The sequence below is a fragment of the Aptenodytes patagonicus genome, chromosome 6 (assembly GCF_965638725.1).
Source record: "Aptenodytes patagonicus chromosome 6, bAptPat1.pri.cur, whole genome shotgun sequence".
Lineage (NCBI taxonomy): Eukaryota > Metazoa > Chordata > Aves > Sphenisciformes > Spheniscidae > Aptenodytes > Aptenodytes patagonicus.
The window spans coordinates 32,044,820-32,057,124 of NC_134954.1; positions in this window are offsets into that span (position 1 = coordinate 32,044,820).

Genomic DNA, 12,305 nt, shown 5'->3' on the forward strand with positions numbered 1-12,305 from the left:
TGCTAGCCCACACCTGCACGAGCTGAAAAGCAGCTAAGCACGTGGACACAGGAGCAGGGAGTCGGCAGAGCAGCCTGGCCAAAGACCGATGGCTGAACTGGGATTTTAAAAGACCCAGGGCACCTACCTAGCAAACCAAAATTCACCATTTCAAGTGTGAATATGGCACTCAGAAAACGAAAAGCTAGTTTTTCAGTAACCAGGAAATACTTATCTGATCCCAGGAGCATGGAGCGGAAAGGATGGAGCTGGTGTCCCGATTACTACACTTCTGCATTTTCACCCCGACCTGTGAGCACCCTAGCTGGGCACTGTGTCTCAGGACCACGCCATTTCCAGCTATTCATGCTTTGCGTGTATCTAACAAAACCTCTGCGAGTTTTCCCAGTGCTTTCCCTTCCCATTCTCTCTCTTTCCTCCTCTGCCCTCTAGAGGGAAAAATGCCACTGATATTCTGAAGGCAGGGGGAAAAATCTCAGAATGGCAACAAATCCTTCCTTTTCTTTCCTGATGCCTTCTTAGTAGCATCTCTGTGTGCAGACCAGGCATGTGAAATGTCTCTGCAGCCTACTGCATGGGGAGATCGGTCCTGTTTCACAGGGAGGTGCCAGCATCCTTCTACGTGCAATGCCGAGAGATTTGCAGCAATTCTCCCCCTTGTTATTTAATCCCTCAGTATATATCAAATGGGAGATTTTTCATCCTGGTCATGAGTATCTGGCATTTTCCCTTCCTCAGATAGGGACTTATATGACCAAAAAATGGGAGGTAAACCAGTTCTCAAGTATTACTTTAATGCAAAGAGGCAGTCGGGATGAATAAACAGGCAGCAAGGCACAAATCATGTCTGGGAGATGGGTTTGATGTAAAACTTCCTCCTCCATGAGGTTCTTATGAAACCCAAAATGGATAAAACCTATGTGGTTAGCAGGGAGATGGCGTTCCCACTGAGCTAACAGGAGACTGGCTCACTGGGAATGAGGTTGCTTGTAACCTACTTGCAAATGCTGATCTTGAGGCCGCTGGACGTTACAGATGAAAAAAAGTAAAATCCTCACAAGAAGGATAAGAAATGAAATGTGTTGAAGATGTCGAGCCAAAAGGCACTGTTAAGGGTGTGGAGGAGGAGAATATTTCAAAGGAAGAAGGTGACGACGTTGGGGACCAGAGTAATGGGAACAGGCTGACACACAATAGCACAATGTGCAAGATCGGGAACACTCTCTTTCAAGACTGAGCCCACTGCAGGCAAACAATAAAGAAAAATAAATAACTGTTTGTGTTGGTTAACCCCGTGCTGATTTCTGTGCATGGGAAGCAATGCTGAAAAGGATGAACTTGCTGATTTGTGGAGGTCAGCGTTGCTGGTGCTCCTGATGTGACAGGAGATAAAGTGCCTGCATGGAAGAGGTGCCCCCGTCGCACAGGAGGACAGCCACCCCCAAGGATGTCTTGTCCCAGGAGCAATCTAGCCCTGCTGCAGGGAAAGAAACAAAGCCATAACACCACTGCAGCCACCCACGAGGCTGGTGCATGCCAATACAAAGGCGCAGCTCCCCTTCCCAGCTGATGAACATCCTCTGACAGCAGAGCCAGAGGAAGGTAGAGGCTGTTCACAGCTGATGGTCAAGGCATATCCTCAGGCAGTGGCTTTCGTGACTTGCAGAGGCAGTACTCACAAAGCTGTCCCGCCCCGCACACCACTCCCAGAGCTTTCTTTTGTAAGCTGCCCAACTGCAGTGGCCCGGGAAGCTACAGCCCAGGGTGCCAGCCCCATGGCTGGGAGCTGGCGGGTGAGGGTGGGACCCTGGAGCAGTCTGGGCTTTGCCACCAGGGTGATGGACCCCAAAAGCCCAGCTGGGGGGCTGAGGTGCTCTAAACCCGGGCACATCCTTGCGGTAGTGGGAGAGCTGACAGTCCCAGTGAGGTGGGTCACAACTTGCCCGCTAAGGACCGGCCAAATTCGCCGTTTTGCTTTCACCAAATGTCCTACAGTGGCAGTGCTTACCGCAGGGGTGTCTGCCATTCCCTGCTCCACATCCCTCACAGGAGGAACCCTGCATCAGGCCGTTATGTAAATGTTTCCAATTGATTGAAAAAGTGGGTCATGTGTTAGCCAAATGCTCTTGGCTTTAAGATTTATCAGCATTATTAAATTAAACACGCTTCATGCTCCAGTGAGCGGGAAAGCTACATTGGCCTTTTCTTAATCATACTAGTAAAAGGTAAGTCTTTTATATGGGGGTTCATAAACTCAATGGAAATGATGGGAACAATAGAGCCGAGGCATTTACCCTGGGCGCGTGCTTCCCCTCACAGCCCTCATTCTTCACGGACAAAGGGCTGGGAAAAATCATCCTCCAAACACCATTTTGAGCATTTTGGAGCATTCCCTGCCTGGAGAGAGACTCATCTCGGACCCTTCCTCTTCATCGTCGTATTCTGCCTAGTTCACAGCAGCTTTGAAATGGCTTCTTTGTCCATCTACTTGAAAGCCCTGAGGACACCATTACATCCAGTCCAACGGATAGAGTAGATCCAGAGCCCAACTCCGACCCAGTGCAAAGCAGGTGCAGCCCCGCAGAGGTCAAAGATGCAGCATTAGGAGACAGAAGTGTCAAGTTTGGCCCCGAAATGGAAGCTGCAGAGCAAGGCAAGCAAGGCTCTGCCGAGCATCATGCCTGGGCAACCACAGGCGGAGGACCGGAGCAGTATCCTCCCACGCACAGCCATCACGGGGAGCAGCCAAACGTCTTTGCACCTCAGCGAGGGGAGCACGGTGCCTGGTGCTGATCTGCCCCAAAACAGCTGGGTAATGTCTTTCCAAAGGATGATCCCATTGCAGAGTAAATAGACCTTTTAAATGCAGCTGCCTTTTGGGAGAGTGCTCAGTGGAGGCATCGTCAGTACTCAGAGCAATTCGGTTCTTCCCTCTCCCTTAGTTTTGAGATTAAATATATTAAATTCCGGGAAATTACCTTAATCTATCAGGAATTCCGTGTCTGAAAAAGCAGCTTAGGCACCAGTGACCAAGGAGAAGAAGGAGAAGAGGAAGGAAAATGGAAACCTAGAATAGCAGAAAGACTCCTGTTCCCCACGTGCAAATATACACACTCCTATTTTTCTCCTTTCCAGTTTTTTGGAGGTTGGAGCAATTGCCTAAGCTGGCGTTCTTGCCTTTATGCTTGCTGATACCTCACAAATACTGACACTCTCCCAAAATTTGAGCAAAACCTTCTAATTAGGGGAATTCTGAACACCATGTATGAAATCAATTTAATACCATGATCATCTCCCAGACAGGAGATGGCATGTGAAGCAGAATAGGGCGAGGGAGATGAGCTCTGGGCAGGACTTTGTTCTCCAGCCTGGTTTCCAAATGGGAGCTGGAAAAGCGGATGCTGGGATGCCTGCAGCCCCCTCCGTACAGGCAATAGCAGGAGGCTCGGCTGAGCTCGGGCAGAGCCAGTGTCCCTGCAGGGGCCAGGAGACATTGCTGGCTCCACGCTTGCTGATGCCAGCCCTCCTCCTCCTCCTCTTCCATCTCCCATACATCCACTTGGGCTCCCCAGGCACGTTAGCCATGCGTGAGCGAGTCCTGCAGCGCAGCTCCAGCAAACACTGCCTACACCTCCTCTGCAAATGCCCAGCAGAGAGCCAAGGCATCTGCTGCCGGTACTGGGGGGCAGCTCCCTCGAGACAGCCCCCACTGCCCCGGGGTGCGGCAGCAGCAGCCTGAGTTTTGGAGAAGGTGGTTGAGGCTCTCATAAATGAGCTCCATCACAAAACTGTTCTTCTTGTCTTGGCACTAACATTGCAGACCCCAACTCCAAAGCAAGGGTCTCTCTTATCTACACTAAAGTCACCTTAGTGCCTCTGGGACAGATGGTCCTGCCAGAAGACAGACACCCAAGGTAGACTTTATTTGGTAGATCTTCTCATGGAATATTCTCATCAGCGTTAGGGAGATCAAATTTCATTGCTTTATCTAGGTATTTGTTTTGGGGGACAGCAATGCTTTGTTCAACTGTCTGAAAACAGGGGGGACAACTCGGTGCAAAAACATCCCACAGGCATAACCCACTCCCTCCCTGAAGGGTTTGGATGGAAAGTTCACAGGCACTGCCAAGCAAACTCAGTGAAGAAAGTCTCCATCACCCGCCTTGCTTATCACACGGCCTCCAGAAAATCACACATTCTTGACAGGTTTGGTTATGGCAGGTTGATAAACTCCAACACGTTGGAGCCCTGTTGACCAAGAGCCCTTGCCAACCCATGCAGGTAAAGTGCAGGGTGGCTGGGGCACCTGTTTGTACGGGGATGCTGTGCCACTGCCCAGAGTACCACCCCTGAGACCCTACCCTGGAGCATCTGGGCAGTTGCTCAATGGCAATGCCACCCTGAAAAACATGCAATGTGCCTCCCGGGCTCTTTGGTGCTTCAGGAGCTCCACCAGCAGAAAGCCAAGTGTTAAAGACGACCACAAAGCTTCAGTGTCCTTCAGCACACCGCAGTATGCTATGGCATGGCCCAGATTTCTAATGTGGTTGGCAGACTTTCACGTTGGGAATTAATATCTTGGCTAGAAAGTCCATCACTCAAGACATTTTCCACTGCGAGGGAGGAAATGTTTAAACACCTCTGACCTCTCAATACCCCCTTCTTCACAAAATTCAGGCCAGCATTTTCTGACCCTTGGAAAATGAAAGATGTGCTAAATGTAAAGAAAAGCAGGGGAAGACAGGTAAGAAGCTGCTTCTCCGACATTTTACGCTTTCTAGCTTGCTTTCCCGAGGAGCACTGCCTGTCCAACTGCGTAAGCAGGAGCTTTCTCCCCACTCATCTCCCGGCGGCTTGATCCTGCCATTAAGACCTAATCCGGTGATTTTCAGTATTGCATTTTAGCGGCTGGGAAGCACCGCGATGCAGCCTGCTCAGGATTATGACAACAACCCAGTCTGGCCAGGTCAGGATGGGGGTGGAAGGAGAAAAAATGCTATGGCAGAAAATCAAAGCCAAGCATTCCCTTAAACCCAGGCTCCAAATGGAAATACATCAGCCACCGGCAGGCTTTGGCTGTCAGAAGATGAAGCTGTGAGAGGACAGTAGCACCATCTACATGAGTGACACCAAATGCCATTTTGCAATAAAGCTGCATTTCCAGCTGCTGCCATTTTCCACAGACTGTAGTCATTTTGGTTGACGTTTCCTCCGCTTACTCTCCAGCTTCAGTGGAAATATTTTAGATAACTCTAGCCAAAAAAGAAAAAAAATATGCCCCATGCTACCTTGGTACATCAGCCAGCAGTATATCCCTGCTTCTCACTTGCCCTTGATCTTTCCAAGCATGACGGGAGACAAATGTCCCTGCTCTTGCCCTCACAGCAGGCATCTCTGGAGGTTTTGTCCTCAGTCAGCTGCTCAATTTCCCTGCTCTCCTCTGGGTGAGATGTCTCTGCTCATGGCCCAGGGTGTCACTTGTTGGCTGCTGACGAGCAATTATAACCCGCCTTCTCCTCCTTGCTCGTGTGCATCACGGGGCTCTTCCAGTCTCACTCACCTCTACAGCAATTACCCCAATTACTATTGCAGGGATGAAAATGTGCCTTCCTATGGACCCTCTGCTCCCTCTGTTCCCTTTCTGCTCTGCTGGCTTCTCTGCCCACAAATTCAGTCCCAGGGCCATCAGAGCAACCTCTCCTGCTGCCTTGTTTGCTACCTCCGTGCTTCAGGTGGTCTAACTGCTGCTTCTCACACCAACCTCTTTGCTGGCTGCAACTCTTGGGAGCTCTTCTCTATTTCTAAACAATCATTTCCTATCACTCTTCATGTCAGCATGGCTTTCTCCCCAGATCCTTTGCCCTCTAGAGAGCAGGGTTGGTTTTCCACACTGGGTGGCCCTCCAGGGAGAGATATTGGCTCTAGATATTGGCATTAGCTAGAGTTCAGGAGCAACTGGTATGACGACCCATAGCTCCAGCCCTGTCACACTGCGGTAGGCTCAGCCACATCCCAACCAAATGCACACCTCTGCTCTCAGACCAGCCCAAAGCTGTGCTAAGCCTGCTCTCCCCTCCAGGAAATTCCCTGCTGCTTTCCTGGGTTTCTACTTCATCTGGTGCACCCACAAGCCGATATCAGGCTGTGCATCCTGCTTTGGGTGTCGACTGTACCAGCCTCATTTACCTCTGCTGAATCCACCTTACATTTGTAGGTTTTCAATGGGGTTTCACGCATTTCAGAGCAATTTCTGACCTGATGGATACACCAAGAGGAATGGAAACGCAGCTTCACATACCTCCAGTACAGACTTTTCCCAGAAGGCAAGGAAAGCTGGCAAGTCTCTACAACGAAGAGTAGAACAAACCCCTGACTCCAGCCTGTGGACACTGGAAACCGAGGGAGGGATGTCCAGTAAGAGTCCCTGCTCATCCGCTGAGCACCATGTGGTTTATCGCAGCCTCCTGCACCTCAACAGTTAACCAAGAACAGCAGCAGCCACCCACAGAAGTGCAACCCTGGCATGGCTGGTGCACGGATGTGCAATCACGTGTGAAATCAGAATTGGGCCCCGCACATCAGATGTTTTTTGTCTCCACCGTCTCTACAGCAAGCCTGGTCCAAGGAGAACAACTGGTTTTGTCGCAATGGCAGTGCCATTATCACAATCTTTTGCTTGAAGGCTAGCGAATGAAGCTGCAGCTTTTCCCTACCAATCACCCCAAGATGAAGTGATGTCTTGCACCCAATAACTTCATCCCATGCCACAGGCCAGCAGGTTGATAGCACCTACCTCTTGCCCTGATACATCTGCAGGACATAAAACCTGGAGGCTTATGTTAGTTACCAGTTTAGGGAAAATTTAGGTAGCTGTACCTGAGATATATACCTGCAGAGATCTATAGGATGCAGAATTTCCATTCATTCACACGAGCTGCTGCTGTGTTGCAAGCAGAGGTTGGACACACAGTGAGGGAAATTCAATTTAGCAGGAGCGGGCTATTAGATGCCCTTGTGCAACCCAGAAAATCCTGTCTGGGCTGGTTTCAGGGCTCATTGATTGTGGGACCCTGAGCAAAATCAGTGACTTGAACCTGTTAAACCACCGTCTCGACAAGCTGAGATAACCCTGCTTGGAATAACAATGGGTCTTCATTGAATTTGTTTAATTTTGTAGTGAATTAAAGCTGCTTTTGGAAGGCTGGGGTGAGTGGATGGGTGGGAACAATGCACTTTAATTCAGCCACTTCTAAGTCACCCTGTTAGTTACTTTTGGAACAATTTGCCAGTAAAAATAGTATTTTCAGTGAATGTCAAACTGCTTAAGTAGATTGGAGATTTTGACCCATTAGGTGACGAGAGCCAATGCTCTTTGCACTACTCAGTTGGGTCCATTAAAACTCAGTGACCAAGAGCATCCTCAGATGTCTGTGAGCCTTTAGCAAGTGCTGGGTGGACTCAAGACCCTGTGCGCTGAGAAAATAACATTTCCTGGGATAAGGAAGGTCACTCAGTCTCCTCCATCACAGCTTTTTGGTCTGCCAGCAGATTAAAGAACAGATAAAAATGATCCATTACAGTTTTTCCTGAAATACTGGCTGTTCTTCCATGCCCAAGCCAACTTTTTGGTGAGGCTGGAGCGAAGGCCCCAGAGGAGCTGCTAATGGACCAGTGAGGACCAAGTGTTGGCTCAGTCTCCGCTCAGTGCAGGTGCCCTGGTTGTCTCAGGAAGGCAGAGCCAGCAGCACTGCATTGCACCCCCAGCCTGGACCCTGCCGCGGGGCTCAGCACTGCAGAGTGGGGCGAATTCTGCAGCAGCAACCGAGAGACAGAAAAAAATCCCAAAGCTTTCCCAAATTAGATGAAACGGCACCGCCTTACACTGTGGAGGCCAGGAAGATAACTACTTCAGTGCCATGCTCCACATCTGCACCCCTGAATGTGTGGTGGGACATGGGTAACACCACCAGCAGTGCCGCAGAGGGTGGCTGGACCAAGCCACTGGAGAATGGAGAAACTCGTGTGATATGAAGGGAGTCAGGGCAGCTCATCCAGCATGTCTGCAAGCACCAGCAATAAACACCCCCTGAGATGAGTCTTCATAGAGGGGGGATATGCCCTAACTGGTAGTACCGGGGTGGCAGTAACAATGCTGTTCATACTGTCCTACGTGGCATTGTCCTGAAAGAGCCGGGGAAGCCTGGGGCAGAAGAAACCATTTGAAGATGGCTGGAAAATGCTCTAAACCCTGCCAAAACATTTATCAGTGGCTCTCCTGTTAAACTGCCAGGTGACTACCCAAGTGGGGGAAGCCAATATACTGGAGATCAGGGCAAGAAGCCAAAGCGAGCTTGGCAAAGGGGAGGGAATAAGACACAGTTCAGCAAGGCAAAGCACTGAGCTTGGCTGTGTGCAATTAAGTGCACAGAAACAGAGGAAGAGCTCCCCATCCACCTGAAAAGGGCTGGGAGCAACAACTCAACTTGCAAGCTCAGGATCTGCAGAAGGAAACCAAGAATGATGAGGTGGGTCTTCACAGGAGATCCAGCCAGCAGAGAGCAACCCCAGATCCCTGGGGCCAGCAAACATGGCCCACAGGGAAGGGCTGGAGGAACCAAGGCTCTGCAGGACAGCGGGGTGGAGGGAGACAGGGCAACAGTCTTGAGTGAGGGGCTTAAACTGCAGCGAAGAAGATCCAGGTCAGGTACTGGAAAAGAGCTTCCCCACAGCCACGTGCTGTTGGTGACAATGTCATTCTGCCAGTCATCATTGTTTAAATCTTACAAACATTTGCGTATTTGCAAATAAAGCTCATCTCTGTTGGACAACTGCACTTATAACCTTGACACTGAACTAAGCCCAGGGTCAGTCATGCTTCAGGGATGCACCCAGTTTAACCTTTTTTCCCCTTGCCAGAGGCTAAGGAATGGGAGCCAGGAGATACCACCTCGCACTGGGGCATGCCTCGACAGATGCCCCAGGGATGCTCTTCTGGGGCCATGGACCAGCTCTGAAGGACCCACGTCTTGCCCAAAGGATGCCAGCACAGCCAGCGTTGGAAACGCACCCCTCCAGAGATCGAGGGGTAAGACAATCAGCAGTCCCCTATGTGCCAGTTTTTACATGCCATTTGCCAGGGGAAGGCCAAAGGACACCCAAAAAAGGATGCTCGTGGCCATAGGTCCATGCCGGCTGCTCATAAAGAAGGAGAGACCACAGGAAGCTGTGTGGCTTGTCCTCCAGCAGCCTGGAAATGAGAGGGCACAGCTCTGCAAAGAGCTCTAAGGCACACTCCTGGCATCCTTTTAACTGGGGGTGCAGCTGAGAGGAGAGCATCTCCAGAGCCTTGGGAAAGCAGAAAGCAATGGGCATGTTTATCCCGCTGCCGTGCCAGAGACTGCACAGCCCTAACCGTAACCTAGAGGAGGTAACTCAGTCCTCACCTAAAAGGGCTGAATGGACCTAACCAGCACAAGACTTTTGCCCGTCCTGTTTCTACACCACTGCTGCACGGATGCTTGCGTGGCTGCAACACCTGCAGAGCAGGAACCAAACCCCCACCACCACTATTTTTCTTGATCCAACCACCAGGGATGTGGCCTCCTGGCCCCTTATCCCTCTCTCCACCTTGGTCCATCATGCTGCATGCCCTTTCAGGCAACCTGGAGAGCTGGGGCCGGGAGGCATCCGCTTCCAGTGTGTCCTCCAAAACAGATGAGGATGCAACCAGGAGCATCTCCCCACAGCTTGGAGCAGCAGGCATCCTGTGGCTCCCCCATCCACAACCCCCCTCATTCCCCTCCTCCAGAGCCTGCTGGCTGCCCTGGCTTTAATCCTGCAGGCAGCATCATCCCAATAATTTCCCTCCATTTTCAATCTACTGATCTGGGGGCAGTCCACAAATCCCTTCATCCCGAGAGCGAAGCAATCTACTGCCTCATCTCATCCCATCTCCATTTCTATCTCTAATCCCTGGAAACAGGGACGAGGCTTGCAGTGCATGGGCTGCCCTTGGAGGGGTCTTGTCCAGGCGCTGGTGGACAGACAGATGGACTGACCTGGAGCACATGGGGGCAAACAGGAGGTACCAGGTCAAGACGGGCAAGGAGCATGTTATTTTGACCATGCTCAATCTCTACAAAAAACAACTGATTTAGCTGCTGATCTATTTTTTTTAAAAAAAGTAGATGGCAGCCCAATGCCAGGCTGTGCAGGATGAAAGACGGGGGGGTTGGGGGCTACTCTCGTGAATGTTGCTGAATTTCTCAAAGCACCTGGGGTAGGTCCTAGCCCCTCCTGATCCACGGATGGGGGAACAGGCAGGTCTTCCCATTCCTGCCCCCCAGGCTGGGGACATAAGGGACAGACTGGGTACAGCATCATTCTGCTGGTCCCCTCCACATTTAGGAAAATGCATGGGGACCAAGTGAGACTGACGGGGGAGCCATGACCAGCCTGGCTCCATAAAGCCTAGATCCTCTGGGCTCAGGGCTGGATCCAGTGCTCTGCCTGTGCCATTTCTCCACAAGCCTAAACCCATGACTTTCACCCTGGCCATAGATGCTCTTTGGGAATGGGAGACTGATGGGAGACATGGGAAGGGAGATCCTTAGGGTCTCTCCCTGCCCTAGAGAAGCAACTTGGCATCACTCAGTCAGGACCGAGCGGATCGGTCGGGATGCAGCACTAACCCCATCCTTCCTTTTTCAAGCATCCATTTGCACAGGGCTGGAGAAGGCGGGGGGTGCGTACACATTTGGTGGCCACCACAAGGCCATGTCCTGCCTGACGCTGCCCCCAGCCAAAAGCACCGGAAGGAAGGAGGATGCAGGGGTGGCATGTGACAAAGCCAGCTGGCAGCCATGCCGGCGGTGGAGCCGGGCTGCATGGCCCCCATCCTGTGCTCAGTGGTGGCAGTTCTCCCTGGGTTTGGATGGCGAGGAGGAGGATGGGGGCCTTCGGCAGCCGGGGGTGGATCGCCGCCATGCTGCGCTCAGACCCTGACAGCAGGCTCCAAAACTGTCACTCCCGATCTGTTTTCACTTCAGCTAAACCTCAACCCTGATTAAAATCAAGGAGAGCTGCATTCTCCTCTCTCCTTCTCCCCATGGTAGGTCCCCTGTAACCTCGAGTCTAAACACTGAGCAAAACACACCGGCGAGGGAATTGGTGAATTTGCTCGGCTGGGAATGGGGGCTGCAGGGGAAGGGGCCACAACCACCCCATCCCCAAACCTGGCGCTGGCTGCGAAGGCATGACCGCTGCAGTGGTCCCATCCCTGTGGGGCTGCGGGTCTCTGTTGAAATCCAGGGCAGGATGCACCACTGACACCCTGACCTGCCTCTGCCACGGGTGGCACCACGGCAGCTCTGGCGGATGGTGCATCTGTGAGGTGGAGCAGGTCTGGTGTCAGCGGGGTGCCCTGCACTGGCACCCGCTGCCCTCTACCAGCTCATTTAGCAAAGTCTCAATAAAATAAAGAAACTAAACCAGGTATGTGTGTGTGTGTATGCTAATCGCAGCACCAGGACCAGTGAGAGGCTGAAAGAAACTCGCTGAAGGGATGGGGACAGCCCTCACCCATCAGGGTAGCAGTTAAATTCACTTTCCATTTCAGCTGGCCAAAAAGCAGCTGCAGAGGCCTGCAGAGGCAAATTCAAGCCATGCAGGCTGCCGCCCACCCTTGCGCTGCAGGAACAGGGGCTCCATGCCAGAGGTGCTACCCCGCACAGCATGTCCTGGGGCCGGGAAAGCATCCTCTGCTTCGCCAAAAGCAGACACATTGCTTTGCTACAGATCGGAGCCAGGGCTGCAAGTGCTCCGCCGCCGGTAGGATGGGCTCATCCTGGTGCACCGGGCATGAGCCCCCCTGCCGCAGGGAGCTACGCTGGCCAGCAGCATGCCGTCGGCAAGGTGCCTGCTCCCCTTGCCACACAGCAAATGCCCTTTTCCCAAGTAGGTGTGCGACTTGGAGGAAAAAAAATAATCATCACCTGAGAAAAGTGGTCCTGGGACCACCAAACCACGGAAGGTAAAAGCATCATTGGTAGCTACCCAGAAGAGCATCCTGCAAGGTGGCGAGCATCTCCCCGTGCAGGCGCCCAGGGCCCCTCCGCTTCCACCTCAAATCAGTGCTGGCCACTGCGGAGGCGGTTTGCTCAGTTGGCTCTGCACAACCCATGCCACCGATTCTGACAGCATTTGTATTTTCTGATCCTACGCACTAAAATCCCACAGCTTCTCTAATGCATTTTGAAGGCAGAATTTGCACCTATTGTAATATGAACATTAAAATAATGTTGAAA